Consider the following 26915-nt stretch of genomic DNA (forward strand, 5'->3'; position numbering starts at 1 on the left):
ATTTTATTTTGAACTGAGGCTGAACTGGATTATGCTACTACATGAAAAGTACATTCAGTGGCTACAAATTGCATTTATCCTACCAGCTTTTTAGTTACTTGCCTACATCACAGGTATGATGAAGGTGATTCATCTATTTAAGGATTTAGGGGTCCAGGAAAGGCTGTGTAAATGTATTCAAAAAAAGGTGGTGCTTGCCATGAAGAACATTCGGTCTGACATGAGACACAACTGCTCTGGTTACTCTATACTTGTACTGTCCTCTGAACACTATTACTGCTACTACCACAAGCATCTTTTGCCATCTGCACATGAACTATGAACTACTTCCTCCAGTGCTACCTGGACACCAGCATGGCTTGGGTTTACACTTCTGTTGCAAGGATGCAAGATGGTTTCTGTTGAGTTCTGGCCTTTGTGGTCATGAAAGTCCTGGGGTTTGTGTTTCAGAGCAGTTACCAGCTTTTGGGACCACAGACAACAGCTGCCAAACCCAGCTGAAGCAAGGACAGGTTTTGTTTAGCTGCAGTGACTCTCTGAGCCAAACTCTGAGGGGCAGGAGGGCCCAGGATCAGCTCGCTGTCCAGGGCTGGGGGCTAGAACACTGCAGTGCTTAATTATCCACCATTTCCTACAGAAAGCATGCATTGCTCATGCTCTGCACTTGCTCCCTTTAGCAATAAGCTTTACCAGGCCAGATTCTCAGCTGGGGTGCTCCTCAGTTAATAAACTGAACTCTGTCGAGCTGTTTTACACCAGCTGCTAATGTGGCTTCTTGGTCTTTTGTTTTTAATTGCCAGCTAAACATAATCCTACAGATGTGTACTTTGGACTTGCTTCTACTAATCCCTTTGGCTCAGAAATGGGCAGTGAAAGGAGAGGCAAGGGGCTGTTCACCCTCTGTGTCCGTGGGGTGCCCTGGCTGTGTCCCACTCACAGCACCCTGCCTGCCCCTGGGGAAAGCCATCCACAGCCTCCCCACAACTGCTGCTGTGCTCAGGAGGTGTGAGACAGCTTCCATCTCCTCGTGGCTGAGAAAACTGCAGCCAACAGCTTGGTTTTTAGCCAGGACTGTACATATGGATAAAATGGGGTCACCTCCCATTCTCAGGAACTCAACATTCATGCACAGCTGTTTTAGCTGGACTGATACCAGTGCTCAGTGCACTGGTGAGGGTGGCACTGGACCTTTTAGGCAAGGAAAGAAACAGAAAGGGTAAGGGAAAAAAAAGTCCAGGATCAGAATATTTCTGGTCTTTACAGCATCATCAAGTGGAGGAATTTGGAACCCACAGTGTTAACATGTTTAAGCTGCTTCGACAAGGGAATATATACTGTTAAATCTTGGGAGTTATTTAAAATGCCAGTGAGTATAATAGCAGTGCTCTGAAATAACCATTTCATCTGCCTACATTACTCTAAAATTAATGAATAATGAAGCGATGCCCTTCACATTCTCTTCCCTTTCCATTCCAAGATATATTGATCAGATGACATTTATTTAAGTTTGGGATAATGTATTAATTTCAAGATAATTATTCAATATACTTTTGTCACTGTTGATATGCTTCAATGTCATACAGGGGCCAGGGGATGAATAAACTGTTATCTGACATTGCTGGACAGGGTGCTAGAAATAAATGCAATTTTTCTCCTTGAGAATCACAGCCTTAGTTTTTCCTTCTCTTTTTTCCCCTTCATTGGGGAGGGAGCATCGAGGCAGGCGTTCTGATGGAGCAGAACCAGGAGAGACAGATCAGGGAGGGTGGAGGAAGAGATGGTACAGTGGGATGAACTGTTCTTCCCTTGTCACTGGGGTCAGCCTGATGCTTAGCAGAGCTGACAGAGCCCATCCTTAGTGGATGCCACTGCAATATTAACACTCATTTGGAGCAGATGTGGCTAAAAGCATGAAACATTGAACAAACAGCTGCCACAGATCCAGTGCCATTGCATGAGCACTTATGTTCTATTAATGCAGCGTGTTCCCAGGGCTGGGAGGGCAGCCCCCCCTTGGTTCTGTGGCACATGGGTCAAGCACCAGAACGGCGCTGGCGCAGGACCCGCTCCCTTTGCAGCCCAGCAGCCTGCACCACTCACCTGCCCTTCACACTGCTCAACCCACCCTCTTACACAGCAACATCACTTTTGCTCCAGATTTATTTGTATAGTAAAATGGTAACTTTTTTTTTTTTAATCTTCAGTCTTTATGTGGCCGTCTCCACATATCACCACAAGAGACAGACAGCAAAATGGAACAGTAAAGATTCCAAATTCCGGGCTCAGCTTTGGGAGATCTCCAGTGTAAATCTGGAGTTAACCTGTTGACCCACACAGACTTATTTCTGGTGCGACTGAGAGCCAAAATTGTAGCTGTCATGTGTGCAGGGAGAGGACTAACAACCTGAAAACCTGCCCACACAAGTAACTGCAGAGAGAAGAAACATGCAGTGCAAGGCAGAAGATGGTGTCAACTTAAATTTTAGCTGGATGCTAAAAATGGGCACAGGAAGACTGCAAGCACCTCTCTGGATTCCAAATAAATGCAGAGCACTGATGGAGCTCTCAGCCAGTTCTTTGAAGGTAGCAGGCATGCAGATAGGAGTATTCTTGCAGGTTATGAAGAAGGTGCATTTCTTAAAGATTTACCTCTTAAATAGAAAAAACCCACAACACAGCCAGTAATGTCAGTGCTGCAAAGCCTGTGGGCAAGCAAGCAAGATGCCACCTGGTTTAACTCACAAAGTGACCCCCCCTTTACAGCATCCTACTGAGCTCACAGCTCCACAAGTGCAGGAATAATCCTTTTTTATTAATTACAGCAGCTCCTTTCCCATATTGCCAAGGGCTGCAGAGCCTGGGAGTAGCTGCTTCCAGAAGACACACTATAAAGTTAATCACTTCAGTATCTCTAGAGGAGAGGAACAGGATATTTGTCCCCCACCTTGCTAAGCAGTCAGGAATGGGTTGGAGAAAATCATCTACAGCCTTCCTTGTTGCAGTGGAGCTCGTCAGCACTGCAGCCTTCACCACTACGGTGCTAAGATGCCACATAACTTAGCAGGAGATCCCAAACTGGGTATGTCACCAGCTTCCCAGTGCCAAGGGCTGGTGATGGGAAGATGAATCCTGAAAAGGGGAAGGGACACTGTACACACCAAGGACAAGGTTGCTGGGCTGAACCACAGGGCTCGCGCCATTAACCAGTCAAACTGGAAAAGTAAAAAGAGTATCAGGTTTTTTTCCATTTAAGAACTAAATGCTGAAAAGGGCCAAAAGCAAAGATAGCAAAAAGAGCAAAAGACATGGAGAAACCTGTAACTGAGTTACTGCTTCAAATAGAGGATGCTACCACCAGGGCAGGGAACAAAAGGGCACTGACAGCTGGGACCTTGACTGCTGCCCCCTCTGTTTCTGTACCCTCCACCTGGCTCAGGATCACCAACAAGACACTAACTCTGCCCTCACTGCACAACACGGTCATGTTTTGATACTTGCAAAAATGATGTTTTCAGAGCCTGCAGCTTTCTACCAGCTCAGCTGAGACACATTTGTCATCATTATTACTTTGCACGTAAGTCAGCTGCCATATTCCCCCACCCAGAAGCAGGTATTTGCTATTCAGGTTTTCACAAGCCAAGGCAGGCAGTGCTCCTTGTGAGACAGCTGCAGATGGGACACATGACTCAGGTTCCTGACCTGCCTGCTGAGGAGCAATGCAGATTCTCCCTGAGGTGCTGTAAATCACACTTGGCTTTGCAGCCTTTACTGTTTGCTAAGCTGACAGGGATTCCGGTTTTCCTCTCACCTGCCCTAGTTCACCAAGGGTGCTTTCAGTTGTGCCAAACCCTGCCTTTTTGGTTTTAATGCCCTTTGATACCCGCATCTGTATAAGCCACAATGGAAACAAAAGCAAAACAAAACCAAACAAACATTGAAAACAGTAAGGAAATTATCAATAACACAGAGAAAATCTTGTATCAAGTGAAGTGAGATGCCTTGGAAGTAGAAATGACACTGCGGCAGAGCAGGTTGCACTGACACAAGAAAAGAGCATCTCCTCCCTCAGCATCAACCATGGGATACAGCAGCATAATGAAGTGTCATTGCCATCATTAGTGACATGACAGACTGTCCCCCATTAATTCACCTGATGGTCAGGTCTGCCCTCTGCTCACCTCCTTCCACCTTTCAAGCATGCTCCTAATCCTCAGACTTCCAGTAGCACAGTCTATACATCAAAATGTCAGCAGATCCTGTTCAAAATGAGCAAAACCGTGTAACTGAACTTCCCTTTCCTATGTCTGTCATCATTCTGCCCAGTAAATCAGAGCTGATACATATTTGTCATCTCCCTGACGGAACAGAGATGAGTCAGCACCAGCAACTCCCCAAAGGATCCAAAATTCATACCAGTGACAGCTCATGTCTTTTCTGCTGCCTTTCCATCAATAAGCATAATTCAGAAAGCTGTACTCCTCCCCTCTGGTATGTGTTCTTACAGGTTTAAAGCTGCTAAATAACAGATAGGTGAGGAAGAGACAAAAAAGTTCCTCAAGGTCTGTCTCTCCATTCCGTACAGTAAGACCTGAGCCACAAAAACAGCATCTCCAGGAGATTCTGCTGAGTTGTGTAACACCAACACCTCATAACCAGGATGAAAGTGAAATTACACCTGGTGCACCTAGCATCAATACAATAACCCACAGCTGATTCTCAGAGTGCTCATTATCCTGTGTTCCTTGGATGAGATGCTCTGAAATTATTTTGGGAGGTATTTGCAACATGCATTAAACTACAGCCCTCCCTCCCTTTCACATCCCACAGGGAACCCATATAAACTTTTTGGCAGCTGGCTTCAGGTTAAACCAGTAGATTCTTCCATGCATTTCCTTTCAGTGTATCATTACACAACAAAAGGAAAAACCCATCCCAAAATAATAACAACACAAGCAAAGCTGGCAGCCAAGAGTACAGCTTTCATACCCATTTCTCTCAAGGGTTTGTCTTCGGCCTTTGAACAAAACGAAGAAAATGTGTCTGATAAGCAAGGTTACTCCAATTGCCTCTGACAGCTTTAAAGTGCACCCCTTTCTCCTCGAGAGACTTTGATCCTCTGGTGAACAGGACTTGCAGTTGCAGAAAATTACCTTGTCATCTGCAACAGAGTGTTACAGGCTGGTATTTACAGTGTAAAGTGTCAGTAACCGAGGCAGAGACCAGCAAGGCTAAATAATTAATAATGCAAACTGCCTGCCCCTCAGTCCAAGTTGACTGCTCGCTAGGATCCTGCAAAGGAAGCTTCTTTGTCGCACCCTGGCTCAGCAATCTCACCAGGAGAAAACCAAGCCCATCAGTAAAGAGCAAGGATTCAAAAACCTGGGTGCAGGGATACTCAGCAGGAATTTGCCAGCTCCTGCATTCGCTGGTGGGGCATGAAAGAAGCATCTGCACTTCCACTTCAAACAAAGGCTAAATCAGAGAGAATCCCCCAAGTAAAAGGTCACTGAGTAGTCCACTGAGCTGTAGCACAGTATATCACTTACTCCCCTTGTAATAACACATGGAGGCACAGGGGGAAAAAAGACAGAAAATCTATCCTGGTAGAAATAACACCTCTGGCTACTGGATATGAAAAGTGCATTTCTAAAAGCCATTTAATGACTGAGATGAAGCAGGGGAGGCAGTGAAAAGCTGAACCATCTGAAGGGTGAAGATAGTAGGTGAAATGGACAGGTGAGGGGAGAAGTATCACATTTCTATTTTCGGTTGCTTGCAGCTTTACAGCCATGCCCAGCTCCCTTTGATGCCCAATGGAGTGTGTCCATCCAGTGGCTCAGACTCTCCAACTGCTGGAAACATCTAGCAGGATGGAAAATGGATGCAGGCAAAAGTGAAAAGGCAATTTTTTTTTTTTTATAGCAGACCATTCTGCTAGCTCCCTCCACTCCTTAAGCTTTTCTCAGGACTTACCAGCTGGCTGCCTCCTCTTTCTATGCTTACCACAACAGGAATATGCAATCTGGTTTGCCTAGTCTGCTGAAACTCACCTGAAATGTTCTGCTCAAGAAATGCCACTGTAAACCTCAGAGGAGCCCACTGTCTTCTGAGCTCCTGTTTGTATTACACAGGGGCTCTGATTACCTCCTCAGGTCAGTGCTGATGAACCTGCCGTCACGTTTTGCTCCTCTGCCTTAAGCAGGATTTTATCCTATTCTGTCCTTAAAACAAGCCTTAAACACTCTTAACACATTTCAGATCAAACACAAATATCAAAGCTCAAGCAATTTGCAGCTATCAGCTGTAATCAAGCTCACTAGGGAGGCTGCAGTGGCACTCTGGGCCTCACCTGCCCCATGAGTTCAAAGGCCACAGCAATAACATTAGCATATTTCCACAGGCAAGGCAACCAAATAAGTGAATATTTAAGCAGTGCCAAAATACCACAATCTTCCTCCTCTGCCTCAGAATTGGATTTGTCAGTTCCTAAATTGTATGCACTTCAAGCAGTGCAGCCTGCTGCCCGAGACACCTTTTCTCAGTCCCCATTTCTTGCAAATTGCTTCATAAATGTGAAGTTAAAGGATAATGTTACATTTCCCACTGCAATTAGGCAGTGCCTCCTGACAGACAGGAATAATGTGTTCCATATAGAGTTCGTTATTTACCAGAGAGGAAGCTGGAAAGATTCCTGCTTCCACAAGCAACAGGGTACAAATAAAAGCTGGGGAAGAAATGCAGAAAGCTTCTACCCCTTCCACGAGCAGGGAACCTCTGCACTGATGCCACACTGCAGTGGTGACAGAGGGAAAACAAGGCAATTTTCACTGATCAAATGAGTACATCAACGTGCCTTCTCAGATAAAAAGGAAAATCAGAATAAAGACAAGGAAATCAATTTCTGTGAGGAGTCACCAACAGGTGTCACATGAGAGATTCACCTTTGAAGTGCTGAGATGTCACCTCATCAGGTGGCCTGGGGCTCTCCAGCAGGTAGCAGATGCTGGCTCAGGGGTAAGGCAAAGCTGGAATCATGCAGCCTGGAAGTTCCATCAGAACTGCAGGTTTACCAGCAGTCACTTTTTAAATAAATAATATGTAAATTGAAAGACGTGACAAAGTTTTAGTATAACTTTAGGGAGCCTGCAGTCATTAAAAAGGTCATGCTGTGGCGCCTAAGGCTGAAGACAACCCAGGCAAGGGAGAACATCATGGCTCTCAGAACACACTAAATAACAAGAACACACCCATGCAGTCAAAAATCCCCACCAGAGAGCTCAGGCTTTCTCTTCTGTGCCTCATCTGCTGGGACAAGTGTGGAATTTTAGGGTTCACAGACAAGGAGTTAAAAACCAGTATCAGTTTCATCCACGTACTGAAAAGCACTCACTGGAAGATTAAGAATTATTAAGTATTATGGCAAGACTTCAAATACCCAAAAATGTTTCATACACTGTTCCACATACAGGTGCCCTGGTAGGGCCTTTTCTGAGCCACATCCCAGGAGCAGCGGAGGACATCCTGATAAGAGCCCAGAAAGGGATGCAAGGGGGGCTGGCAGTTGCCTCAGGGGCCAGAGGCTGGGCAGGGACAGTCACGGGCTGAAGCCATTTGTCACCAGGAGGGAGGGGAAGATGGGGAGTAATTCGTTATGCTCTTGCACTAGGATGTAAGTGAAAACTATTTCAATGAAAAATCTAGGTGATAATAGCTAAGTTCCTGGCCCATGCTCACTCAAACGGTTTTGTTTTTTCTTTCACTGAGCTCTGGAAGAGAAGAGTTATTTAGAGTTATGAAATTTCATCCCCAGTTTGCATTATTTAGTCTGTTTCTTAACTTAAAAAAAAAAAAAAAAAAAAAAAAAAAAAAAAAAAAAAAAAAAAAAAAGGCCTACTTTTCTTCCTGTGTTATCTTAACAAGATACAAAAACACAGCTCCAGAATGACAATGTTTTCAACAGAAGAGGTTCAATGTCTCAGGACTACCTCAACTGTCCCCACAGAAAACATTCCCTCACAACTCATTAGAAGGAAAAAAAGCTTTCAGCTTTTAATTGCAAGGACTGGGAAGTAACAGATGGCAGAGAGAAGAGGAGAAGCACCTCCTGAGCCCAGAGGAGGGCCAGGCCTGCTCTGCTGCTGGGTGCAGGGCAGTGGTCATGGGGCTGTGCTTAGGTGGAGGGCTCAGCTCTTCTCTTACACTCTCTGCCCACAGCTTGTTTGTGCTGTTTCTAAGATGATATCAATGAGGGGGTTTGGTGCCCAGGAGAAAGCCAGGCAGTGCTGGAAGTGCTGGCCCAGTCCTCCCTGACAGCACACCCAGCCCCAAGGCTCTGTGACCATGCTGCTCCTCAAGGCCACTGCCTCACAGGTCTGGCCTTCTTAGCCCTTTTTCTTACAACATTTATGTTTTACAGAGGCTCCTGTTCTGTGTTCAGAGCGAAAACTGAGCAAACCAGATACAGCTTCAGGGAGGGAGTACAAGTGATCTGCCACAAAAATACCAGGACTAACTTCAGCTCTTCCCATCCTCACCAGCAGCTGTCCCTGCAGACATTAATGTTACATATTCAAAAGTAAGTTTAAAAACCTCATCTAGACTGAGTTCCAATCAGTAATATATTTTGAATATATTTCTCCTCCCTGAAAAAGTCATCACTTCTGCATTTGCTATTTTTGCAGGGATTTTAGTAGAGAACTTCCAAGACAAATTTCTTCAGCCATGGCTTGCATAGTGAAACAACTGACTCCACACTAACTCTAGACAGTAGTAAACATCCTGTCAACCTGATGATAGAGGATTGTTTACAACCCACCACAAGAAGGGATGCTATCTAAGCCTTGCACATGCTGACATGTAAGTTTTTAAGTGAGGTAACCCTGATTAGATCTGACTGAGATCCAACTCAATTTCTCAACCAGGCTGTGATCTTTATTTACCTGGATGTTGTGCTGTTACTGTCAGGTGAAATAATTCTGCATCAGGCTTTTCTGAGCCTCCCAGTAGAGGAATAAACCATAGGGGTAGGTCTGGTGAGAGAAACAACAGCCACAAGGAGCAGCTCCATCAGCTGGTCTAGCACTGAGCATGGGCATTTTGCCACTATGCATCCTAGAACTGCATTTAATTAGAATCTCTACTCACACATCATTGAGGAGTGAAGTAGGTTTCCATGTGACCAGCATTCTACCAGCAAACTCATTTTGAGGTTCAACAGGAATAATGACCAAAGCATGGGTTCCTTGCTGTGCCAGATGTTGGCCTTCAACTCCTGCTGCTGTCACAAACTCAGAGTCCTCATGTTGTCTGCACTGAGTTCTCCCCTCTAACCCCACAACCACCCCCACGACAACTCCACTGCCCATTGCCCAACTCCAGAAGCACCCCTGGCAGCCTCAGGGGAGACACCCACAAGGGGACAGGGCTCTATAGGGCCACTTCCAGCATTTCCCATTTTGTGCTGTCAGTCATCGAGCTCCTTTTGATTAATCCCCCCCCCTCAGAAATCTCCAATTAAACCCCACCAATAGCTAATCCAAACTACTGGAACTTCTGGACACCCTTTACATCCCTGAATGTCCTATCTGCTGTAATAAAAGACAATTCATCACAGTTCATTTACAGCTGAGATGCAGGAGTACCTCTAACTGCTCCAAAAGGGGCTGTGGAAGAGTATTTTATTCATAAACTAAGGCTGCTGATTTTAATTACCCAAGCATATATATTATTCACAGAGGACTTCCTTTAGCTGTCCCCGTGCCCCAGGAGACAGAGCTGGTAGCTGGGTGAACTGTTCTTTGACAGAAAATGTCAGTAGCATAACACTAAGTATGGATAGCTTGGAGGGAGGCTGCTAATGGTTTGCTTGAAGGACTGGGCAGAAACTGTCTCGCTGTAGGTTTGAGCCCTGCACCTACAGCCCAGCACAGAAATGCCTGGTGAAGAACATCAGCAGGAGCTATCTGGCCTCATTTACACACAGGAACCAAGGCAGATGAGCATCCTGACTGCCCTGGACTGTTCTAGCTCTGGTGCAGGTTTCTATTCCAGCATCAGGGCCTCCCTGCTGATCCACTGAACCCTGTGAATACACTGCTGATATCAAAAGCCCCAGCTAAAAACTCCTGGGTACTGCTGCTATTGTTCCCTTTTTCAGAAGCCCATGAAACTGGGAAACAGGTCCCCTAGAGGGTTTCCCTGCTGCTCTGTGCATCTTTGTGAAATCCAACACATCAGCCAGCACTGAGGGAAAAGCTCAGCTTGGCCTCCAGCTCAGGCTCTCTGTGATCAGGACCAAGTCCTCAGCTGGTGCCCACAGATCCAACTCCCTCAGAGCTACCAGGACTGACCTTGCCTGTGCTGCTGGGGACTGGTCCTCAGGCAGTGATGACATGGGTGGGAGAAGTCACAGGCTCCCCAGAAACACACCTCACTCTGTGTGGTGCAGAGGGCAGAAGGGAGGCAATTTGTAGAAATGCTTGTCAGAGCTTGATTCAGAGAAAATTTAATGAACAAAAGGTCAAGTCACTCTAGCATGCCATCATAATCAGCCATGTGCAAAGACAGGGAAAATAATGATGGAGACACACAATTTGGCTGTGCATAAAGGACTGATCCCTATTTTCTTTCTGCATCACATTCTAATCAGGCTAAACATCACTCCTGTCTGCTAGCCAATTTTTAAGGAAGTGTTCATCTCTTCAGGGTTATTCCTGTGGGCTTTTTTCCCTGGGAGTTTTTTCTACTTCAAGAGAGAGATTGAGCAGAGTGTGATAAAAAGTGTTGAAGTGTTGCCTGAACAAAGGTGAAGTCAAAGCAAGAAAAAGACTAGGCACTTGCCAAAATAATTTGCACAGGTTGCAGAGATGAATTCAATGATCCTTAGCAAGGGCATAAGCAGAACTGAGTGTGCATGGGTTGGTTTTTCTTGTTTCCTTTTTTAAAGACCTCCCCCTTTTAAAAACCAACAGCAAGACTGTGAAACATGCCTCCAGCCCCAGCAAGCCAGTGGAAAGCCTACCTCCAGCTGTAGAGGAAAGCCAATACAGATGCTGAGCACCACTGGAAGCTGCAGGGGTTTTGCTGGGGAAGGGAGAGCAGCAGCAAAAGCCCTGTTACAACTGCAAGCACCCAGAAAACCACACCAGGCCCAGAACACTCATCCACCTTTGGCTTCACACCAGACCACTGCACTGGAATGTACGGGCTCTCTTCCCACCCCAGCAGGAAAGCCAAAGAAAGAAGTATCTGCCACCTGTCAGAATACTCTTGTATAGCCAGAAGGTCCTCATAGGACCTAGAATAATCCCTCCTGGAGAAAAGGGATCAGACACATCTTCCATGGGGAAGAAGCAAGACTGACCGAGGATCTGATCCCCCGTTCTGCCCAGACTCCAAGATACCTGTGTGGAGCAGAAGATTTGGAACACACACATGTGGAAAGCTTCTGGGTCAGCCGGAAGGTGCTCCTAGTATCCCTGTATCCAGTGATGGTCAGCAGCAGATGCCCGAGGAAGACAGCATGAATGCAAAGCAATAGCCTCTCATGAATATCCCTCTTTTTCTCCCCAAAACCAGTTCAGAGGAATGGTGGACCCTGGGAGCTCAGCTTGCAGACAACTCATTTCCCCCCTGGGGGTGACTGGGGCAGAGGGAGCATGGACAGGCGCCAGGCAGGCACGTTCTGATCTGATAAATAATCAGCTGTGTGCTCAGTGTGTGATTCTTGTTAAAATCCAGTGTTGAAACAGCTCCTGAATTGCACTGCTACCACCTCCACCAATCTCTTTTGCATCTCATTGGCATTTGGGAACGTTAATTGACTCATTATTTCAATTCATATTCAGGGAAGCAAGTTGATTAAGGAAGGCAGATGCAGAATCTCCAGACACATTTGTAGCTGCGTTGTTGTCCCGGCAGTTTACCCGAGTTATTAGAATACTTAGTAGGTAATAGTCAGGAGAACAGGGAACTGAGTCCTGGGAAGCAGGGTCCCTTGCAGAGTGTGTCTTTTAAACCATGATGACATAGTCTTGCCCTTCACCAGACCCTTCCCTGCCCAAGGTCCAACAGAAGCCCTCACATCTGAACACAAACTGACCCCACTCACCCAGGACACCCTTAACTGGTGCTTCCCTTTGGTTCAACTTTGCTGGGCAGAGCCTCCCACAGATACTCTCCCAGCACTTCATTAACCAGAGTCTCATCCCCAGCCATTTTTCAAAGCATAGGCACTGTTCCTTTCAGGACAATAGCTCTGTGTCAATGGAAAACATTGCCCAGATTTGCCTCCTACAATTTTTGCAGATGTTGCTATCAGAACTGCGTGAAACACACAAGAGGAATAATTTTGTCTCTTCTTACAAAGGAGAGCTGCACTTTCAGTAAAGGCATAACCCACAGAGAAAAGGAAAAGCATCTAGCAGCCAGTTCTCCCCTCACCTCAACCTCTGCAAGTACTTCCGTAGGGTCTGCTGGTGCCCACATCATAATGTGTTCTGTGCCACCACCACAACCCAAACAATCTCAAAGGAAATCAAACAGGATTTGTTTAAAGTAAAGTGCTGTTGACAGGCAACAGTTTCACACAAGTTAAGGACAGCAGGATGAGCAACTTCCCTCCTCTGCTGTAGTGCAGCATTACTGCTCTTACTAAGAGCCCCAGTTGTCACTACAAGTCTCTCTACCTTCAGAGGCACCAACACCAACTTGAAGAAGGAAAATATCCCTATGGAAGTCTCTCAGGAGTGATGCAGCAGACAGGAATGGCTCCTTTGGAGCTCTTACGATCTGTCATGTAAATACATAATTAAGGACTTGTTAAAATGCAAATTATGTAAATATATATTAAGGGTCTTCTAAAAATGCAGATTATTGACCCACTGGAACTGAATGACTCCTCTGGAGCTGTTCATAAATACATATTTACATTCTGAAGCACAGATTAGCAACCCGAAAGTCTAGTAGCTTCTCCTTCAGTGACTTCTAAAAGTGCCTGTAAACATATCTGTGTGGAAAAGAGATACTTATAAAATTTCCTGGACTACTGCCATCTATGTGAAGGAGAGGGTCCTCAGCAGAGGGGGTCTGTTTTAAAAAATCACAGAGCAGTTGCTCAGTAACTCTATCCAGCTGATGCCTCTTTAGCTTCAGGAACTCTGGACAGCAAATCTCACTCCACCCTTACCATAACTGGAAGCAGCAGCTCAGCAGCATGGACTCAGGCCAGGCTTTTGTGCTTTGAAAGGTAGGTAGCCAATGAAGTGGTATGATGACACACAAGAAAAAGATGAAGTAAAATGAAGCACAGTCTCAGAACTAAAACAATATCATTGCAACAACCAGCACCTCTTCATGTTGCACCAAGCTCCACACATGTTTGTGTACTAGGGATATCTGCATTGCCCCTGTGCTCAGCCCTGGTGAGGCCACACCTCGAGTCCTGTGTCCAGTTCTGGGCCCCTCAGCTCAGGAAGGAGATTGAGGTCCTGGAGCAGGTCCAAAGGAGGACAACTAAGCTGGTGAAGGGATCCAGCACATATCCTTATGAAGAGAGGCTGAGGGAGCTGGGGGTGTTCAGCCTGGAGAAGAGGAGGCTCAGGGGAGACCTCATCACTCTCTACAACTCCCTGAAAGGAGGTTGGAGCCAGGGGGGGTTGGGCTCTTTTCCCAGGCAACTCTCAGCAAGACAAGAGGGCAGGGTCTCAAGTTGTGCCAGGGGAAGTTTAGGTTAGATATTAGAAAGAATTTCTTTACAGAGAGGGTGATCAGCCATTGGAATGGGCTGCCCAGGGAAGTAGTGGATTCTCCGTGTCTGGAGATCTTTCCAAAGAGCCTGGATGTGGCACTGAGTGCCATGGGCTGGGAACTGCAATGGAAGTGGATCAAGGCTTGGACTTGATCTCTGAGGTCCCTTCCAACCCAGTCGATTCTATGATTCTATGATTTTTCACAGAGGTGCACCCTGGGAGCTGTACCTGGTTAAGTTGTTCTGTACGTTGTGCACAGGTCACACAGGCACTGCACAGCTTTCTGTGTGCACTGACCTGTACCCAGTGGTACCTCACAGCCTGGATGTAGCTAAATCAGCAGAGGCACCGGTGGAAGTAAAATTAAAACACTGGCCTCGAAGCTTTCCCAAGAAGTCCTGAGTCCCTCAGCTGAGTAGTGGCAGATGTCCAGGCTATGCAGCAGACACTACTGCTAACAGGAATCAGAGGCATCCAACTGTCTGGGCCAGTCCTGGAACACAGATGCCAATGGGTGACAGACAGGACAACTCCTTCTGCAGGGACCTGGGCTCAGAACTCACTCCTGCTTCTGCACAGCTTGGCCTCCTTGTTCACCTCGGCTCTGCCCACGGGATAACTCACAACTTCCTTCACAAGGACAATATGATGGGCAAACAAAACTAAAAAAGGATCAGCCCTCTCCAAGTCTGGACATTTGTTTACAAGCCATGAATCTGGAAGAACATGGTAGCTATCAGACAGAATTATGAAACAAGACCTGAGGGCAATCTGTTTGGGGGTTATTTTGTGTTTTTTATTCTTCAGCTCCTGTGAGGAACACAGACCTTTGAGATTAACAGAGCTACATCCCATAGACCAGCTGAGGTCCTGGCTTATTGAATACATCAGCAGGAGCATTTTCAGGCATGCTTTACTCTAATAACCCAGGTGGATCAGACAACCCCATGAAGGAATTTGCTTGCTTCAGAAATTATTCTTCCATGACTTATAAGGAGAACAGGCTATCAAAATACAGCATAAAGAGGAAAATAATTACAAGTTAACAATTACTCTAAAATCCAGACTGCACATGGAGCCATTTCAGAACCTGATAGATGCATAGAATTTCCATGGAAACTTAACCACTCAAAATATAACACACATTTGTTAAACCAGAAGTAGTCAGAATCTGCCAAGGTGGATTTTGCCCACCAGAAGGGAGTTTAGCACCGAAAAAAATTACCTCATCTGTGGTCCAGATAATGCATTACCCCACAGAGCTAGTGAATCTTTGTACACAGAAGCAGTTCAGTTTCTCTTCCTGAGATGAAGCATTTCTCTAAAACTTCACCAACAATATGGAGAATAGAAGCTGGATTTGTGCTGCTATCACTATGGAAAAGAGTGTGCTAACAATATTCCTTCAGAAAAATATACCCCCAGTGCTCAGTTTTCTCACAATTGCTTTCCAGATGTATTGAACAGAATGCTCAGATGCCTCAGGAGAGCTGAGGAGTGAGACAGGGAAGGTTTTTAAAGTTAAAATCCAGAAGTAAAGCTGAAGAGCTATAGGTCAGATCAGCTCCTCACTGCTGGCCTGTCAGAGAACAGCTCTGCTGAACATGTAAGGCTGCTTAAAAAGTAGAAATGCACACACCTTGGAAAGGGGGACAGGCATCTGGCCTAAAGGGTAAGAAACAAGAAATCTACCTCATTCTGCTCAATATTTTGAAGGTGCTTGACTCCTAACCTCCTTCACTGTTTACAGCTTGAGATCTCTGTTACACTCCACCTTGTTTCACTACTGGCAGCAGCATGTAGAGCTGACCATCACCTTCACACCCACTTCTCATACCCCCGCTCTTCTTCTTTTTCTTTGATCTTACAGATCACAAAGAGCCCACAACAATGAGTTTCTGTTCAGCTTGCTAGGAGCTCACAGGCCTTGGCTCAGGCTGTAAGCTGCATTATTTGCTGTTGACATCACCGGGGTTCAGATCCAAAGAGCTAACTGGATCATATCACAACACACTTGTCAGTGATGACATTTGGGTGACTCTGGAAGCAAAAACATAGGTTCTTTGTGCCAAATGAAACTAGGGAAACATCTCCAGGATTCAGAGATACTTCAATGTATTTTGCAGCTATGCAAATACAATTTAAATCAATTAAATTCTCTGCTGAAGCAACTGGACACCAGGAGACAGCACTACAAGAGTCCCCTGCCACCCAGGTTCCTTCCAACACCTCTTTGAATGAGCTCCTGCACACAACCCACTGCACGTTTCACAGTTTGCTTTACCTTCTGTGCTGCAGCACTTGTTCCAAACATAATGCCACAGTGTGAAGCTCAGAACCTCTCCTGGATATTCCTGCCCACACCTGCCCTGGACTCCCAGCACCACGCTGTCCCCTCCACCAGGGGACCAGAGCCAGAGCCCTTGTCAGGAAGCACCACACAGAACACTGCAAGGACCCGGCCATGGGAGGAGTACACCTGAACCCACCCTGAGCAGGACTACAGGAAACATCACTGAAGTTAAGGTGAGATAAAAACGGGTGTCAGAGGACACAGGTGCAGCTGCTCTGGAGAGCTCTGGCTACCTCTGACTCCAGCATCCTGGGAGAGAATATGTGACTGTTCCTAGAAGCTGTTCAGAGCTCACCAAGGGTTGTTAAAGGGAGAAACACTGCAAACTCCAGTAGTATAATTTTACTCTTGGGGAGAAGCTAGAAAAAGGAGAGTGTCAAAAATAAACAAACAAATAAATAAAAGCCGCAAGGTAGGATAATAAGGTCAAGATGGTGCTTGAAAGGTTCAGGTAACTGTCAGCTGGTTGAAGCATTTTCTTCCCAAAAAAGTTGATACCTGTATATTTAAACAAACACAGGAATGAACTACTCTTATGCCTAAGAGACACAGTTCTTGGTACTGACCACTTGAAAAATCTGACCTCAGCTCCTAAGAAAATGTGCTTTTCAGAAGTCGTTCAGAGCTCCTCAGATTTTCAGGATGTTAGTCTAGCTGGTCAGAAATATTCTGACGGAAAAGCCTCCTGTCACTCAGCAACAACTCATCAAAATGGAAATGTTACCATGTTTTGACAAGATATCACTTCTCAAAATGACAAAGAAACTTCTGATAAAGTGAATTCACTTCATTGTGACTTTCATTTTGATTTTCCCTATTGAAATGAGTTTTTCATTTGAACGTTTTGTATTTCCATATGAAAACAGTACACAAAGAGAACAAAGCATTTTGACTGGCTGAGATTTTTCTTTTTTTTGCAGAAAAGAGAACAATAGGGGTTGTAGTAATCATTTTGCTAGGCTCTGCTTCAGAAATGAAAGGTCACCATTTTCTCTGTGATGTTTAGAATACAATCTAGATGTGATTGGAGGTATTAATTACAGTATGAGTGACTGGAAGCCCCACACTCCTGGTGACAATGGTTTTTAGAAGTGCAGACACCTTTTCCAGATGGCCTTTGACACCACAGCCTGCCTCTCCAGCCTACCCTGCCCAGTACCTCTGCTTCTAGCAGAATCCCCAAAGCCAGAATGTGCCCAGGGGCTGCTTTTGGTGGCACACTGCTGCCTCCCCAGGGCAAAACTGCTCAGGTTTGGGGTCATTCCACAGCAGCTCCTCTCTCTGCCCTGAACCCCCCCACTCCAAGACATCCTCAAAGGCATCCCTAGCCCTAGGGGATGGGGCGCTATCTGCTGCCCTGGGCTTGTGCTGGGGAATACACAGGAGTCTTCACCTCAGGGGGGCTTGGGGATCAGGCACAGTGACAGGAGAGACAGGAACAGCAGGAGTTAAACACAAGTAGCTGTGGCATCTAGTGCTTTAGGGAGAATAAAAGCCATTCTCAAAGGAAAGCTGGCTTCCTGACAAACACGTTCCAGCAAATATGATTATCTTTAAGGTCTGCTGCTTTACCAGTAGCAACTAATAATAACAGACTGCCCTGGATGTGATACTGGGTATCTCAAGATTGAATATTCACTGTAAAAACTCTTACTTTCTTGCTCTCTCTAATTACCAGTTTAATGCATAATTTGCCAAGTGCTGCCATGTGTCTGGTGCTGCACCAACCAGAGGATGGTCAGTTCCTCACAGCCCCGACCTCCTCTGCCATCTGCATCCTATTGGTGCCTTAGTGGTGTAAGGGGGCAGAAGAGTGGCTTTGCACCAGTGCTGCCTGATCCCTGCCTGCTCCCCGTCTTCCTGGGGCTGCTACTGATGCTGATGAGCTGGGCAATGGCTTTCCAGCTCCTGCCCCATGCAGCCCAGCCCAGCAGAGCTGCACCAGCACAAAGCCATTGGCTGCTGCCAGGAGCAGAGCAGGGAGCAGAGGGGACTCACTGGTGCACTCTTCAGTTCACAGGCAGAAGTAAGAAAAAAATGTATTTTTGCTTCAATCCACAGCAATGGTGAACTGTCCAATTCAAAATATGGCACAACTAAGACAACGCAGAGAAAAATCCTCCTAGATTTTTTTTTCCCCATTTATTGTCCAGTTCTACCACTGTGGATTCCTGTCAAAAAGGGGACTTGACAAAACCCAAAAACCTACCAAACCCCAGTCTTCTCCAGCTACTTTTGCCAAAATTACTTGGAACCAAAGGAAGAACAAGTGCATCATGAAGGAAACAACGCAAGTCCAGGTCTTCTCAGCATCTCAGTCTCTAGTAGGACATAGGTGTTTCCAAACTGGGGGGACAGAACACCTTGCTATTACATACAGTTGCTGCTACTCCTTTTAACAGTCCTGACTTATCCACATCACTATAATGGTTAATTTGTCTTTTCATGTAGATGATTTACTCTGAGAAAGCACAACAAGCACTGCTGGCATGGAGGGAAGTAGACACTGGCACCACCTGTAAACTGGTGCTGGGGTCAAGTCTACATGTTTATGGCCTGAAGCTCTTCCTTTTTGTTGGACCAGATTCCATCAAGGGATCTCTCCAAGGGTACAAGACCCAAAAACCTGCTGGAAGGACCCAAGCCAGTGGACGGACACATGCTTTGGGTGTGTGCTGCTCACACTGCAAACTATAGCCCCAACTGTAGCTGTTTTGTTTCTGGGAAGCAAACAGGCTGAGGGCAGTATATGGACCCACTTCTCTGCTCGTGCTGTGAAAAGACCTTTCTTCCAAAGACTACTTTTAATGATAAAGTCATATGTTGGTCTCAATTACTCCTTGTGATTGCCAGTGTCCAGAGTCTAAGATTCCTTCTTTCTTTTCCATGGAGCTGGTGATAACAGTGTAGGTTTTCCTTCTGTTTTCAATTCTTTGTCCATGACAGACTTCACAGCAGGAAACAGTTCTGTGGCATATGGCCACTCAATTACAGAAACTTGAGAAACTTCTGTCCATGAGTTAATTTTAAAACTGAAGAACCAGAAAAATGTTTTAAAAACCTAAACTGGACCACATAAAATCTTCTCCCTCTTTATCTATCCTTAAACATACTCCCTCAGTCATGTTTTGTAGAAACAGCTCCTGCATGCATGGCTGTTGGATCACCCTTTCTCAGCTCAGAAGGGGAGTTATGACTTCATCTGAAGGACACCAGAGCACCTACCAGCCCATAAAGTAGGCTGGGTAGGCATTGCCACAGACTGAGGTGTACAGAAACCAACTCTCAGATTCCTGAGTGACTGCTCTGCTGAACAGTTGATCCTAGAGCACTCACAGGGAAAATCTGAGTCTCAGCTTGGGTCTGAGGATCTGCCCAGAGTTAAAACACTGCCACAAAGGCAGAACTGGCTGTAAGGACAATGTGCACAAATCAGTGATCCATTTGCAACAGGCAAACAGTGGAATGAAACTCTTGTAGGGGTTTGTAGGTGACAAAATGCTCTGTAAAAGGATGTGAAGTTTTTATGCATGGCATAAAATTCTGTAGATGCAGCAAAACTAGGAAGGAACTGAGAAAAAAAAAATGGGAAAAGGAAACATCAAGAATTTACAATCCAAACCCACAGGAATCTCATGCAAACCCAGACAGACTAAAGCCACACGTGTATTTTGCACATCTTCAGTTCTCTCTCCTAAGACTGAACATGTTCCTTCTGGTGTACATGAAATAACTCTGTGGAAGCATGTGCTACAAGTAGTTTGTGTGTTATGGCTCTTGGCAAGACAGTGAGCTTATACCACCTTTAATTTTTTTTATTTTTATTTCATTTTTAAAGGGAGGAATTAGGGATACCTCATGACTAAACATAAGGTATTCATGTGTGATTTCTTCTGAGAATGCACAATTATTGAGGCAAAGGCTGTGCAGGAAAGCCTCTTCCCAAACATACCAGCCACAAGCAGCGCTGCTCAGTCTGGAAACATGGAGCAATGAGAATGTACCTGCCTGTGGCACTGCATCCCGGCAGGCAGCCTGCCCCACCAGGGACCTCTGAGGACAAAGCACAGCCTGGAAGTCCTTAGAGAAGAACTCACAAAACACAACACGCCTTCCTGCCCATCTCCTGTGCAAACAAAGCAAATGCAGGGCAGCCCTGGTGCACCAGAGCACATCTACCAAAGCTGAGCTGAGCCTCTATTCTAAGGATGGCACCCCCACCATCTCAGGGAGGTATTGTTCTGCAAACCAAGAAGGTTAATGCTGCTGCACAAACAGTCTGATTGGATCTGGCACAATCAAGGTTTCTTAGTGAGAAAATGTACAGTTTCTTAATGCAGCTGACAGAAAGCTGCACTCAGACCTTTTCAAAAGCTTTCAGGAGTTATTATCACAGATTAACTATGGCACGAGCAAAAAGGTTTAAAGTCTTGGTTATAGTTAGCCCATGGCTCTAAGTTAGCAACTTATCTCTTAAATGATCAAGTGAGTCAGAGGCGTTAATGAGTCAAGTTTAGCCAGAAGGGGTGAGGAGGAAGGGAGAAAGATCTCAAGCCACTGCTTTGCAAAAAGGCAGCATGAAAAATCTCAGTAATTTCTAAAGTCAAATTGCATTTTAATCAATACCTCCCAAATAAGATGAAGAAGCCACACTGTGACTTTCCCAGCTGTAAAAAATGGAAGTCTGGTTTCACATTTGCATGATTTTGAAGGTCAAATGCCTGCTATCCAAGTCTTACTGATCCATATGGACTAGAAATGCCACAATATGCAATCATCACGAAGGCAGATTGTCTCCTGTAAATCTGTCCTTTTTGTAACACGTTCAAAATGTACCGTATTGGATGGATTATGAATCCATTCAGGAAACACAAGCAATATTGTACCCAGTGTCTCTGGTTTGTGAAAACCCATGTGTGCGGGTGAGTCTGCACGTATGTGTGCGTGTGCCTGCGTGTGCATCCGGCGGGGAGAAGCAGGGACAGATGGCCCAGTCCTGCCCTCACCCAACTCAACGGGAGTTCTGCCATCCACTTCAGAAGACGGAAGCTTGGAGCTGGGCAGAAAGGGACTTCTATTACACAATGCTTATTCTAGCTGCCTTTAGAAACGAAACCCACTTGTACTGGAAAAGAAAAGGGGCAGGGATACTGGGAAGTGTTCCCTGTTGAGATGGTCTGGGTGCTATGAGTGGCTGGGAAGCAGGCGACTGCAGTACTTTTGAGTCCAGGAGAAAACATGAGAGTTCTGTTTCCCGTGAACCATTAACTGTAATTCTCATGTTAGGGCTTTTTGAATGACACAGGGTTTTACAATACTTCAGCATTTCTTGTGAGGGAAGGGCTGGAAGGTCACTGCTCTCCATCGCAGCCAAAGAGCACACAGCGCTTTCATTTCTCAATTTTAACAAATCACTTTACACATTGCCATTTTTTCCTTCCAGAACATGTAATTGAAAAGAGACATATGGAGACCAGCATGCAAACCCTGCAAACATTTCAGCATAGCTTCAAAACTAATGCTAATCAATTTTTTGGAACTTCTTCTCCCCTGCCCTGCCCCTCCCCCCTTCTGTTACCTCCAGAGCTAAGTCTCAAGAACCCAAGGTGGTTTTTTTTTTAAGACAGACAGCATAACAATCCACAGTCACAGTGGGTGCCTCCCCAGCAAATCCTCTTCCTCATGTCTTTTTTTGCCATGACATGCATACACAGGGTCACCCACAGTATTCACATGAAAGCCTTGAAGCTGCTGGCTTGGAGAGCTCACATCAGCACTTCTGGGAAAGCACAGAATGACAACTATGCAGCAGTGGTTGCATCAGACACCAGTTCCCTTCCTTTTTCCCATGTCCTTGTCAAGAAAAAACCCTGTAATACAAGCTATCAAAATTCACCTTCTGCATGATTGTGCTGAGCATTACCTGAGAACAAGGAAGGCACAAGATGAACAGACCTTTACAACAGAATGTGCATCTGCCAAGACAAAAATACCCAGCGAGCTTCTGGTGCTGGCACAGTGACAGTATAAGCAAGCTGTCTTTGCAATGATTTTGTAAATGATCCATTACAAGATTTCAGTATGAATTCTGCAAAGGCCGTAAGGCCCCAAGGGCAACACATTCTATATACCCCCACCTCAGCATTCACCAGATAGACAGGGCTACGGGCTAAAAAGATATCCTTCCAAGATTTTTTGTACAAACGCTTTGCAACAGACTTGTGAGCTGTTTTTTCCTCTCTCTCTCTTTTTGTTCAGTTGCCTGGCATTTGCTAACCCACAAGCTGCTGTTTCCCTTTCCAAAGAAGCTCTGATGGGTGGAGGGCCAGGAAAAATTAGCCCAACTGATGAATGCAATCTCGACAGAAAATATGTTTTTTATCAGAGACCACATGTTGCCAACAGCAATTAAAGTAAAACTGGGAGATTTCATCGGATATAAGCCTGCAGACAATCCCTCACTCACCAGGTACCTGCTGGCTCTGGGCAGGGGCAGGCAGCAGACTGGGGGCTGCAGGTGGGAGCTCATCCTCCCAGCCCCGGGGCTGAGCAGGCATTGTCTCCAGGCAGGGGTTCTTAGGGCTCTGGGTGATCTTGTTGAAGACAGACAGCAAAGGATAGCCCAGGCAGGGCCAGCAGTGCTAAGACCAGAACCTGGCTTTATCTTCAAAGGAAGGAGCTCGGTGTTGTGTTGTGTTTTTACACACAGGGCCATGCAGTGAATTTCAAGTCAGGAGTGACCAGGCACAGCACTCCCACTCCAGCGGACAAGGTCTTCCTCTCATTAGTGCTATTTGTGTTATTTACATTCCACTCATGACCTGGCTGGGGCTAGGAACCTCAGCCATGAGAAGAGATGGATAAATCATGACAACTGGCATTTTAGTGCTTATGAATGACAGAATTTCCACAAGGGCTGTGAATTTTTTTCCCAGCTATCCGTGTCAGGCACGAAATTTACCAGGATTATTTTCCCGTAAATGAAATGATCTTGTACACGTTTTTAAACCTTGTCCAATACCCTTGATTCCAGATGACACAGCACAATGGTATACTTAAAAACTCACAACCCTTTGCATGTTTTCTGTGTTATCCACCAGGTCATCACAAACTCAACCAAGTAACAACATTTCTAACCCCTACAGCATCCCTCTGAGTGCAGACAACCCTCAGGAACTTCATCGGCCCAGGCAGAGCCAGGGATGGAGTCCCTGTGTGTGCACTCCAGTGGTACTGCAAACCATGCAAAATGCTGAGGGAGGCTTCAGCTTTCCATCCAGATTCCCAATGTCTGAGCAAAGGAAGAACAGCATCATCTTCCATAGCAGTATTCACAGGATTTATTCCCAAATTTGTGTCCTTCAGCTGACAAACGGCAAAGATTGGGCAAGCTCCTTCCTTGTCTCCTTGACAGTGTTCAAGCTGCTGAGGGTAGCTGCCTGGCACCAAGCTGGAATGCAACAGGGGAGGAAAACACAGCCCCATGAACGATCCAGAAGTGAGAGGGCAGAATGCAGAAAAAGAGTAAGGGAATGACAGAACAGGCAAATAATGAGGAAGTCTGGCAGCGAGATGGGGCAAGAACACCCTGGCACAGCCACGGGGGAGCACACAGCAGGAGGACCACGATCCCTGCACAGAGCTCTGTGCTCTCCAAAATACAAGCAGGTAGGAAGGGAAAAATAATTTTCCATCTATCACATGTGCTGACTCCTACAGAGATTGCCTGTGTTAGTGAAAAAAGAGACTTCTCCAAGAAAATAACCCTAACATGCTCGCAAATGAAATATTTCAAAAGGCTTAGTAGCTAATGCAGGAACTTTGAAAGGCATGACAGAAGGTAAATGTAATTCTAGTGTAAAAAAAAAACCAACAACCTCAGACTTGAATAAATGAACTTGAAACAGAAAAACAGCAAGCAAACACAAACATGTTCTTTTACAAGGAAAATACAGTTTGTGATCTACAGCAGAACTGGCCAATCCCTCGTACAGCCCAACCTGGGTACCAGCACAGACAGCCCAGCCCAGGCTCCTCCTTCCACACAGCCTGCAACTCACAGCAACAACTCACAACAGTGTCTCTTATAGGGGAGAAGTGAATTCCCTCCAGGTATATAGTGCCAACAACATCTACAGTTCACAAAAAATTATTGTCCACAAACTAAGTAGAGACAAAGGTTCATTCCTTTATAACTCTTCCAAAAAAAGCTATTTCCAAAATAATTTCCTTTAGGGAAGAGAATTCCATCCCCATTTGCTCACTACTCATAATAAACGTGACTTGGAAATTCAAGTGAGGGGCACGTTCCACATCTACCCTGCAAACAGTCCTCTTTTTTTTTCAAAGCAAGTTGGTTTTTGTTTTGTTTAAAAAAAAACACAACAGCAAACAAACCCACAAATAATCCAAACAATCCAAACCCAAACATTTCAGTTCCCAATATAATTAGGGTGGCATCTCAGAAACAAGGACACTGACATTATTAATTCCCTGAGTCTGAGGAGAAAACAAGTCTCCCCAGGCTTGAAACCCAGGACAAGCACCAGCAGGTCTGTGCCTGGCCCCTGCCAGATGTGCCTCCCAGCTCAGCTGCAGGAACTCTGTGCTGAGCTTGAATTCTTAGGCCAAAAAGGAGCTTTCAAACACAGAGCGACATTTGCTTCCTCTTCTTAAGATGAAACCAAGAGAATATCAGTGTTTGACTAGGTGAACCAGAGAAGGACTGATCTATCTACAGATTATTTTTAAAGCAGCTATGAATGTAATGATTGTTAGTACCTAACAAACCAAAAGTACCAACACATCTGCTTTTGTTACAGGACCAAACTGAAGCAAAGACAATGGTTTAGAGTACATGTCCAGCTATTTCTATTAATCAGAGGGGTTGGTGATTCCAAGGTGGCAATGCAAGAGTCAGGCTGGGGCTGCCACCAGCCCTGCCTGAGCAGAGAGCCAGCAGTGCTGGCAGTACTTGGACCTTCCACAACTGGATTTTTACGCACAACAACAACAAAAAAGCACCCATATTTCTGTCTCTGAGTCTTGCTGATGCATGAACATTTCTGTCAAAAGCAATGACTTCACCTACTGCTAGCAGGATGTGCTTTCTGAAGCACGTGGATCAAAACCTAGGCTATAAACAAATGATGCTCTCACAGCCACGCTTCTTCCCTTGTAACAATCACTGCAAGTGACATTTGCATTTGGCCCATAAGCAGAGGAGTTCACCTGACACAGGGTGGCCCAATTAGTGCTAAAGACCTTGTCTCTCTGATCCTGGGATGACACTGGATTCCAATACAGCTCCCATTTAAGAATATTAGGGAGCCATCCATCACCTGTCCAAAGGGAGCAGCACATGGAGTTCGCTGTCAGGAGGCTCTGTTGGAGCGAGGGAGCTGCTGCAGAGTCAGCCTCTGCTGCACAGCAGGGACATGGAGCAGGATGGGCAGGCAGGGGCCACCCTGTGGGCCACCAAAAATGAGCAGTATGGAGACAAAGGCTGATCCACCTGCTTGCTCTGCAGCCAACATCAACTCAGCCAGGTCAGGTTGCAGGGATAGAACCCTGGGTTACAGACAGAGGGGGGCAGAAAGCACTGTGGTATTTCAGAGGTTTCCCTTCTGCATCTGCTGAGGAGAGGAGAGGAGAGGAGAGGAGAGGAGAGGAGAGGAGAGGAGAGGAGAGGAGAGGAGAGGAGAGGAGAGGAGAGGAGAGGAGAGGAGAGGAGAGGAGAGGAGAGGAGAGGAGAGGAGAGGAGAGGAGAGGAGAGGAGAGGAGAGGAGAGGAGAGGAGAGGAGGAGAGGAGAGGAGAGGAGAGGAGAGGAGAGAGAGGAGAGGAGAGGAGAGGAGGAGAGGAGAGGAGAGGAGAGGAGAGGAGAGGAGAGGAGAGGAAGGAGAGGAGAGGAGAGGAGAGGAGAGAGGAGAGGAGAGGAGAGGAGAGGAGAGGAGAGGAGAGGAGAGGAGAGGAGAGGAGAGGAGAGGAGGAGAGGAGAGGAGAGGAGAGGAGAGGAGAGGAGAGGAGAGCAGAGGAGAGGAGAGGAGAGGAGAGGAGAGGAGAGGAGAGGAGAGCAGAGGAGAGGAGAGGAGAGGAGAGGAGAGGAGAGGAGAGGAGAGGAGAGGAGAGGAGAGGAGAGGAGAGGAGAGGAGAGGAGAGGAGAGGAGAGGAGAGGAGAGGAGGAGGAGAGGAGAGGAGAGGAGAGGAGAGGAGAGGAGAGGAGAGGAGAGGAGAGGAGAGCAGAGGAGAGGAGAGGAGAGCAGAGGAGAGGAGAGGAGAGGAGAGGAGAGCAGAGCAGAGCAGAGCAGAGCAGAGAAGAGCAGAGAAGAGCAGAGAAGAGCAGAGAAGAGCAGAGAAGAGCAGAGAAGAGAAGAGAAGAGAAGAGAAGAGAAGAGAAGAGAAGAGAAGAGAAGAGAAGAGAAGAGAAGAGAAGAGAAGAGAAGAGAAGAGAAGAGAAGAGAAGAGAAGAGAAGAACCATCTCCTTTGTTCTGGCCAAGAAGTGACTCTTAGTTGCAATTACATACGAGCACAATATTGTCAAGCATATGGATTATTTTTCTTTAATACATAAAGAGGAGTGGTAGTGGCACTGGTTTATGTAAGACTGCTACCTTGCTTTTTGTAAAACAGCTAAAACACAGGTGAAAGCAGCACTGCAACAGCACTGGTTTGGATTTGTGGAGACATGAGATAGCAAAAGGGTTAACAAAGAAGATCTCTCTATGGTCAGATCTAATTTAGCATCTTGACTGCTGATCTAGGAGGGCAACTGTAAAGCAAATTAATAGCATTGCTGAAAAAATACCACCATTT

Source organism: Calypte anna, chromosome 4A, assembly GCF_003957555.1.
Source record: "Calypte anna isolate BGI_N300 chromosome 4A, bCalAnn1_v1.p, whole genome shotgun sequence".
Taxonomy (NCBI): domain Eukaryota; kingdom Metazoa; phylum Chordata; class Aves; order Apodiformes; family Trochilidae; genus Calypte; species Calypte anna.